Below are 10011 nucleotides of genomic sequence, written 5' to 3' on the forward strand. Positions count from 1 at the left end.
TGCTCCACTTACAATGAATTGATTCTGAGGTGTTAGAGATGGAAATTCACCAGGAAGATTCTGGAGAGACTCACAAAACACAAAATCAGAAACCACGTGGCCACAGGACCCAGTGGCTGCCCTGAGGGTCCCCCACCCTCCCCATCAGCTTCCCTCAACCTCCCCTTTGCAGACTGGCTCTCTCCTCTTCCCCAGAACACGTGCGGATAAGTGGTCCCTTTAGGCAGCCGCAAGGAGCTTTCCTCTCACCATCCCGGGGCCCAAGAGATGGTTTCTCTTCTTCATCCCACTTGCAAAATTCCTGGGAAACAACTCTGTCCTATTTTAGGTCCTGGCGGTTATTCCTGGAGCAAGAATTGACTGTGGCCAGGAACAGTGTGGAAAACTATTGGCCCAGCCAGATGCAACCAGCCACAGCGGCAGCCAGGTCGTAGCACAGCTGCTCCCCCACCTGGACGTCAGGCCCCCCAAGAAAGGGGTGGACATCCTATAACGGAATACACTCCTACACCGACAAAGTGGCCAAAGGCTGCACTTCTTTCAGATGACCTCACCCATCAATTGATAAACCCATAAATACTGCCGTGCAGGAAAAGTCTGGAATAAAAGCATTTAACTCTCAGGCCTGAGAACCTGTCTCAGTTCACTTCAGTTTCTCTTTTCCTGCCCTGAAACCGCTTGTTTCCTTCCAAATTATTTAAATAAAGTTAGAGGTGAATAGGCATGGTTTTCAGAACATGCAATCTGAAGACAAAGGCTTCATTTTTTTAATATTTAACAGAGTCTCTGGATTTGGAAACTGCTATAAGAAATGTAAGTCTACACAGAGATAAACACAGCGGTTTCTGTTTGGGCTCCATGCCTGTGCTTCTGTGCAGCATGCCAACCACAGGCTTCTAGAACATGCACCTTGGCGTGGAAGGCTGTCTTTTACCAAATGCAAATGCTAAATCCAGTAGCAGAGGCTATAGTGTAATCTGCTGGCAGATGATGGCAGCCGAAACCAAATCAGGCAGCTTGGAGATTCTGAAGATATGACTGATTTTAAATCTCAGTTTCTTTATTTAGAAAATCAGGAATTAGGGCCAGATTATCTTTCAAGTTGCAGCTAAGTCTCAAATTCCAAAGGGTCTTCTGAATGACTATATCAGTGACTGAGAGAAAATTCTTGAGACATTTATCTTTTCTGTGGATTACCACTTAATTGATTCAGTGAAAAAGCTGAGAGTCACCAAGGAAAACATGCTTAATAGGCATGCTCTCCAGTTCCCAGAAGAACACAAGTTATTTATTTCAGCTTCTCTTCTCTCTGAAAAGGTTTCTCCCTTCAGGAGAGGGGCAGTGGTGCAGTCACCTGCACAGGCTGTAAAAAGCAATCTCTCGGGGGCCACTTTCTATTCCACATTAAGGAGAACCATGCACACAGCTTTTCAAGCACTGGCCCACACCGTTCTTTGGGGTGAGAGTGTGCAACAGTTGATCCAAGCTTCTGCAAGGAGACGTGCTTGGCGACGCGTCTTATGCAAGGATCACCCTGTAAGTCACATTTGCTGATGACCTGTTTTCTGCAAGGGTCACCCTATATGTCACGTTTGCTACAATCAGACCCTTGTGGCATGAAGGTCTTTAGAATTTGCCAGGTCAATGCAAGTTTAGGGTGAAAGAGACAAAAAGGCAGAAAGTAGGGGTGAGAACTTGCTACTTTCTAGCCAGTTGGCAGATAGAGAGCCCGAGGGGGAGGGCGCATGAGCGTAGAGCCTGGGCCGTGGTCTTGGAACAGCGCGTTCCCACCGCACCTCTGCCTGCAGCAGCCAGCCTGTGTCCTGGCTCTTCAGGTCCAGTTGGGTCACGAGGCTCTAAACTCAGCTCCTGGCTGTCCCAAAGCAGCACCAGCATGCCTGGTCCCCAGTCTCCAAGAGCACCCCCAAGGGAGAGCTGGGCCCGTGTCCCTGCTCCCGAGAGCGTGGTGAGTAGGGGGACTTCAGGCTGAAGTCCGCTGGGGGATCGGGGGGTGGCAAATCTCCCCGCAGAGGGGCCTAAAAATAGGCTCTGACCTAAAGTCCATTATTCAAAAGAGGGAATATTGATTGACCCAGTATTGGCTTGTGTGGCTGTCTAGAAGGACACGTTCATATGAAGATCTGAAATAATCTTTACTAGCTTGTTAGCCATGATGAGCTTAGATGTAGGAATGTCTGTCGATCGTGCATCTTCACTGTGTAGGTATTACCCATATTTTATATTTTTCTACAATAAGCATGTATTTCTTCTTTTATTTTTTATGGCTTTAAAAATGTTTATTTAGAAATCTCAGACTAAAGCCATAGGGGGAGGAGAGGAAACTTTGATGAGCCTGAGTAGTTAGTATGGCATATCCGAACCAAGAATCTAAGTCTCCGCTCTCCCCCCACCCCTGCCCCCACGTGGGTTCCCTCTGCCCTTTCCGTGTGTATGGTTTTCACAGCTTCCTCTAAGTCCTGGGGGTAGATTACGCAGGCTACTGCTGATAAGGTGCCCTCAAAGTCTTTTTTTTTTTTTTTTTGTCTTTTTTGCCATTTCTTGGGCGGCTCCCGTGGCATATGAAGGTTCCCAGGCTAGGGGTCAAATTAGAGCTGTAGCTGCCGGCCTACACCAGAGCCACAGCAACTCGGGATCCGAGTCGCATCTGCAACCTACACCACAGCTCACGGCAACGCCGGATCCTTAACCCACTGAGCAAGGCCAGGGATCAAACCTGCAACTTCATGGTTCCTAGTCGGATTTGTTAACCACTGAGCCACGACGGGAACTCCCCTCAAAGTCATTTTTAAAGTTCATTAAAAAGAAACACTTAGGAGTTCCCGTGGTGGCTCATCGGAAACGAACCCTACTAGTATCCATGAGGACATGGGTTGGATCCCTGGCCTCGCTCAGTGGGTTAAGGATCCAGCACTGAAGTGAGCTGTGGTGTAGGTCGCAGACGTGACTCGATCCAGTGTTGCTGTCGCTGTGGTGGAGGCCGACAGCTGCAGCGCTCATTGGACCCCTAGCCTGGGAACCTTCATCTGCCTTGGGTGCAGCCCTAAAAAGACAAAGAAAGAAAAGAAAGAAGGAAGGAAGGGAAAGGAAGAGAGAGAGAAAGAAAGAAAGGGGGGAAAAAAGAAACATTTAGCAATTTAGCATTGAAGAGAAAACAACCAGTCTTCATATTTTCAGGAGCCTAAATCTCTGAGTTTAGCGTCCCGTGAGGAAGGATGACAGTTTTGCAAAGGGATCGCCAGCGCAGGCCGTGTGTGGGTGAGGCTAAGTGACGGCGATTTATTAATTCATTTACAAAGGATGTCAAGTTGAAATCAACAGTGCTTGCTGATGTTAAATTTAAGACTCGCTAAGCGAAATGAAACTTCATTGAAGAAGTGGCTTTTGTTCTTGAAGACAACCCTGTGCTGTTTTGGGTGACAGCTATGTCTTGGAGCAAAGGGAAGGACAAGGGGCGGGGATGATGGGTTTAAATTATTTAGAACACCTCAGCCAGATTTAAAGGGGCCACAGGAGCCTTTGATCTTGGCCCAGATTCAGGGCAGGAGTCATCAGAGAGAACTCAATCGCCCTGCAGGAGCCGAGGCCAAGGGTTCGCGCGGCCACTCGGGAGACCAAGAGCTTAACACGGACTGAAGGAGACCCCCCTGGGACGCTTCCATCTCAGCTGGTCCATGTTGCAGGAAATAGAAGCTTTAGGGGTTGTTTCTTCTGCGTAATTGCATTTAGCAGCTGCCCTAGCCATTTAGACACTTGTTCATGTGACAAACTTTGATCAAATGTATGCACACGGAGGACCACTGTGGCCCAAACAGAGGGGTCCATGGCTGGTGGAGGAGCCCAGCACAGAACCCGGGCAGGTGCAGTGAGGTTGGCGCCAGTGTGGAAGGTGCCCAGGTGTAAGGGGAGGAGGCTCCCACCTGTAGAACCAGGGAGCTTCTAGAAGAGATGGCCAGGTTTTAGAGGGTGCACAGGAGCTTGCAGGCAGAGAAGGGACTTGCAGACAGGCGAGCATCCAGTCACAGACCTGGGCCTTGGAAAGGAGCCCTGGATGGGCAGTTGGGAGCAAGGGCCTGTGTGTGCTCCAGGGGACAACAAACTGCTCTCCCGCAGGAAAGTGACACGAAGGGATCTGTGTGTTTAATGACAATCTGCAATAACCGAGAGTGTGCGTGGGATGGAGGAGGCAGAGAGCAAAGGCAGGAGCGCCCACGGGTCTCGACGTTCCCACAGTAAGAGGGGCAGGAAAGACGAGGGTCTGGATGGCGGCCCAGAGGATGGGGCCCTTTGTGAGGTATTTTGGAGGCAGAAATCAGCAGAGCGTGGTGTCAGGTTAGAAAAAAGAGGGAGGGAAATGCACTGGGATACATGCACAAGGCTCTCGGGGTCGGGGGAAACGGTAGATAAACCGATTACTAACTAATGACTAACCACTCATTTGCAAAAAGAAAAAACTGTTGGTTGGACTTCAGCTTTTACATCATCTGATAAAAGTTCAAGTCTGTGGCCTATAATTTCAGCAGCCTTCCGTTCCGATGGGTGTCTTTTAAGAATCCTCCAGGCTACTCTGTTTCCAGTATTTGAGGAGAAGTGAAAGTGACTTAAAATTTTGCTTGTCCTTCTTTGTCTCTTGAAACAATTCCTATCCTGAGGATGAGAAATCCTCAAAATCGCAAAAGTATCAGATTCCGGAAGCAAAGGTACATGGGAGCAGGAGGCACATGGACGCCTGTTTGGTTTGAAAGAAAGAGCTCGTTCAGCTGGAGAACCTGCAGCAAGGGCTTCATGAACCGACCCCCCCCCCCAGGCCCCCTTCTCTGCGTGGGGGTGGGGTGGGGGAGAGGCTTGCTCCTGGATATGTCTCTGGAATGATAAACTCTTATCTCTGGCTTTTCCCTTTAGTGGTTACATTTCTTTCCATTGTGTGTAGCCTAGAACGCTTATAACAGCAAACAAAAGCCCCTGGCCGCCACCAAGAGAAAGGCCTGAGGCTCTGTGGCCACCTGAGCCACAGAAGACCCAAGGGGGCTCTTGGGTGCTCTGACGAGGTGGGGGAAGACACCAAGGAAGTGGCGCAGAACGGGGAGGGGGCTCCAGACGCTAAAAGTACATCTCCGTCTCCACTCCGCAGAATTAGTCTGCTGTGAGTTCTCTCTTTTTTTTTTTTTTTTTTTCTTTTTTTGATGCTGATGAAAGAAAATAAGGGTTGTGTGGGGATCAAGTGGGCAGAGCCTGCTAAGAAGGAAAGCCCTCCCTTCCCAAGGATGCCCTCGGGATGTTGTGTCCACTTATGCTGTGGGTGGGATTGGGAAGGGGAAGATGGAGATCAGGAATGGGTTGTTCTAGATCCTCTGTGCCGTCTGTCCCCCTCCCCCCGCCCCCAGGGAGATTTCTGGAGAAGTGGACACGGCTCCCTCTGGAGGAAGGAGATGACCACAGGGTTTGCTTGTGAGGCTGGACCTGGTTGGTTGAGAGGGTACAAGGGCCTGACGGGGCGGGGTGAGGAGTGGGCCACATACCCTTCCTGGGAGGGGCGGGCAAGCGGGCCAGGCTGCTCGAGGTGGGGGAAGGGGCACTTCAAGGAGTAGGCGGGGCAGTGATAAGGGTCTGGTCAGTCCTGTCTTGGCCCGAGGTGTTGTTCTATCTCCTGAGGATGCCTTGAAGCCCAACAATTTGGGCTATTTCCGTTTTTAGTGACAGTGAATAATGTTTCTGTGAACATGCACGTACAAGTTTTTGGGTGGACGTAAATTTTCATTTCATGCTCTTGGATGCACACCGAGGAGTAGAACTGCTGGATCGTGTGTAATGGATGTGGTATTTAAAATGGGAATTGACTGCCTGCAGCCGTCCCGCCGCTTACAGCAGTGTGACCTCATGCAAACCAAGTGACCTCTCTTCCGGTTGTGGGGTTTTCTGGTGTCATAGCTGTTTTCTGTGTTAAATGTCTTAGGTGAAAGCAGTTGCCTCTCAGTTGAGCAGATGAACTCGGATAACGTGCAAAGAAGTGTTTGCAAACACGCAGTGTGTGCTTCCTGGGCTGTGGCCCTTGCATCCCGTGTCAGCAGCATGGCCATTCCTGTGGACCCTCCCAAATGCTCCTGTTGGGGCTCGGGGCGGGCACCCCAGAATGTGCCTCAGTGGCACATTGGCTATTTTGAATTAAAGTTACTTAAGAAATGGCCAGCACAAGGGGGACCCTCTGACCCTCCTTTTTCTATCTCCCTGAAAATAGGAAATAAATCTTTCATGTGAAAGGTAGCCCCCCCCAATGCGGAGATAGAAAGACACGCTTATCACCAAAGACAGGGCGTTGGGGCCGAGATGCCTGTGGAAACAAGCCTTCCCTGAGTTTCTACCCTAAACCCAAACTCCTCACATTCTCTGCTAATCGGGCACCAAACCTAAGTTTCTTTGTCCTGTCAATTCCTCACAGTTTTATTATTTCTTTTCCTAAAAAGTATAAAAGCTGCCTGTTTTGACCACTTCTTTTTTTTTCTCTCTCTCTTTTTAGGGCTGCTCCTGCGGCATATGGAGGTTCCCAGGCTAGGGGTTGAATCGGAGCTGTAGCTGCTGTAGCCGCCAGCCTATACCACTGCTCACGGCAACACCGGATCCTTGACCCACTGAACAAGGCCAGGGATCGAACCTGAAACCTCATGGTTCCTAGTCAGATTCGTTAACCACTGAGCCACGACAGGAGCTCCTGTTTTGACCACTTCTTAATTGTCATTTCTATGAGAACTCCGTGCCCATGAATGAAAAATGTAGGTTTGTTTGGGTTTTTTTCTCCTGCTAACCTGTTTTGTGGCGATTTTACTATTAGTCCAACCACAAGAACTGACAAGGAGGGAGGGGGAAATGTCCCCTCCCCAACTGTGGGGCCACCACCCCTGCCCCCGCACAGCCCAGGCTCTGCCAAGAGAGCCCATTTCTCCCCAGTCAGTGGCCCTGCTAAAAAAATAAAATAAAATAAAATAAAATAAAATAAAAAAGTAAAATAAAAATAAAATAGAATGCCTTGTGAAAGGCTCTAAGTGTAATGATGCCTTAATGAGTTAGCTCAGGAGGTGATCAGGCAGAGAAAGAAATTTTTCCTGTGGGAACTTGGAGCACAGACAGAAGCCAGAATGGGTGATGGGTTTTGCCAGAGCCCTTCCTATGCCCCTATCCCACTCAGATGACCGGCCACCCTGGCTGGACGTAGAATGAAGCCTACACATCATGTCACCGAAGATGACACTTCTCCGGAGGAAATGCCCCCTTAGAGCCGCTCACTGATGAGTTCAAGAGGCCACTGTCTTGTTTCATGTTGACGTGAATGCTGGCTCATCGGACTCCCAAAGTGTTTACTCATAGATTTGCTGTCCATTAACTGAACGAATGAGACCTTTAAAAGGAAAGAAAAAAAAATGTGCCCCTGCCAGGTAGGTTTTTAAGAAAAAATATCATTTCAAATTGAGCCAGACCAAATCAAATTTTAATTCAAGACCTTCCCATCCGAGCAAGACACTGAGACCTCAGCAAGGACCCTCTGGGGCTCATAGTCCGGGGCGTGTGACCTTGGTCTAAGATTACACAGCGCACACTGTCCACACAAGTTCACGAACACTCACCACAAGTTCATCCAGGACCAGACCACCCAGGTTCCAACCGCTCTCTCTGCAGGACCTTCTCTCCCTTCAAAGAGCCTCTCCACTCCAGACTTTGCGTCCCTGTCCTTTCAAAATGTGGCCGTCTGTGCTGCTCACCTTGGCCCTGCTTTCACTGCTGGCCTCTAGTCAGAGCCGAGGTTTCTGCTAAACCCATGCGGAGGTGACACCTGCGGGACGCGGGAGGATGGACTCCAGCTCTACCACCTACTGGCTATGTGGACCCTCTGGGCGGCAGTTTCCTCCTGGGGACAATGGGGACAAGACTAGTACCTCCAGCAAAGGCTTATGGTGAAGCTGCCGTGGGCTCTGTAACACGCTGAGCCCACGGCCCCGCACAGAGGAAGTGCTGAACTCAGCTTGGCTGGTAGTATCGTTATCAGCATTATGAATGCGTTTGTGGCTTCTGACTTGTCAACCTTCCAAAGCTAAATTGAGGCTTTCCTGATAGTCAAACCTTTGTCTCACCAAGTTGGCAAGGCTGAGATCCCAGCCATGGAGTCAGGTTGGCGCTGGAGACTGGGAGACAGGGGTGCCAGTGAGCACATGGCACACAGGTGGATGTCTTCTCGATAGTGCCCTTTGAGGGTCTTTGCAAATGTTATCTGCTATCTCAGTACATTCTGCCTTTGCCTAACACTGGTCTTCTTGCTCACAAGTTTTGCACCAAGAAACATATTCATTGCTTTCCTCCCTCTCCTGATGCAAGACTTTCCATATTTGTAACATAATTTGAAATCCTTGCTCCTATCCTTACTTTCCAATTGTACCTACTTCCTCTCAAGCTCCAGGCAGCCTCACTTGCCCACTGGCCTCCAGAACACCCTCTGCTCTCCTGCCCCACTGCCTTTGCTAGAACTTCTCTCACCATCACCACGTGAAGGCGTTCTGCTCCACACCTGCCACCCGCTCCACCATCCACCCCATCATCAGCACGGCTCAGAGGTCACCCTTCCAGCAAGTTCTATCAGATCTGCTCCCACCAGCCCGCAGCTCTGTGCCAGAAATCACATTCCCCCACTGGGTTCCCATAGCATTCGTAGCATTCTTCCAGAACATTCTTTCTGTATTATGATTATTTGAAGACATCTTCTTGCAGAGTTATTGTAACTTTGTTACTATAACATTGTCCTTGACTAGGTAGCATTGCCAGGGCTTTGCAGATAGTAGGTATTTAAAATTTGACTCAAACAGTTTGCACCCTTCAGAACAATGGAGTTGTAAACAGTGCGTCCTTAGAGAACTAGGGTCACCATGGCACACATTTGCATCAATAGGAACAGTAAGTCCTGCATTCTGTTGTTAAGAGGCAGCTCCGTGTTGGCAAAAACACCTTGGTTGATTCTTGTTGTGCAAATGGGCACATTCTGAATTCTGGCATTTCAGTATCTCCATGGATAAAACAATGATAATAAGAGTACCAACCTCGGGGAGTTCCCTTCCAGCTCAGTGGTTAATGAACCCAACTAGTATCCATGAGGACACGGGTTCAGTCCCTGTCTTCGATCAGTGGGTTAAGGATCCCACGTTGCTGTGGCTGTGGCGTAGGTCAGCAGCTGCAGCTCCAATTCGACCCGTAGCCTGAGAACTTCAATATGCCGTGGGTCTGACCCTTAAAAAAAAGACACACACACACACACACACACGCACAAAAAAGAATACCAACTTCAGGGATTGGTATGAGGATAAAACGAGACAGTCTGTATAATGGCACACAGGTAGCCTGCAGTAAGTACCAACAGGTTACTGACCTCCCGGGCAATTTCCACCGGCTCTTCCCCTGGAGACCGTTCTGGAAAGCGGCCGTTCAGGTGCTGTAGTTACCAACTCTCACCAGAAGGAGGCGCCTAGGCCCGTGATGACCTCGCTGCCAGATGCTGCGCGGAATAGAGAATTCAGTTTGGGGGCGAGGGCAGAGGTGCGTTTATAAACAAGAAAACCTCAAGTCTTAAAGGTCACCACAAGGACATTCCACTGCGCCTCCTCTGCCCATCACCTGTTAAAGGGCAGCGGTGCGGAGGCGTAGGATGAGAGAACCGGAGGGCGGGCCCAGGGACAAGCGAGGGCAGAAGCTGGGTTTGAAGCTGGTGACCCGTACATTGACGTCCATACTGTGATTTCCTCCAGGGTTAACTCAAATGCGTCCCCCTCGCGCGTGGGGTCACCCCCTGAACGTACGAAACGGCCCACGCCGAATCACCTTCCCATCAGCTGGTTCCTCCAGCAGCCGCAGCCAGAATGTTCATCTAGTCCCTGGGCCCTTCCCATTCCCAAGCCCCATGTGGCCTGGCCTGGCCTGCCTCAGTCCTGCTGGTATTTCTGGGTCCAGCTCATAAGCCAC

Source organism: Sus scrofa, chromosome 1 (genome assembly GCF_000003025.6).
Source record: "Sus scrofa isolate TJ Tabasco breed Duroc chromosome 1, Sscrofa11.1, whole genome shotgun sequence".
In the NCBI taxonomy this organism is placed as follows: Eukaryota; Metazoa; Chordata; class Mammalia; order Artiodactyla; family Suidae; genus Sus; species Sus scrofa.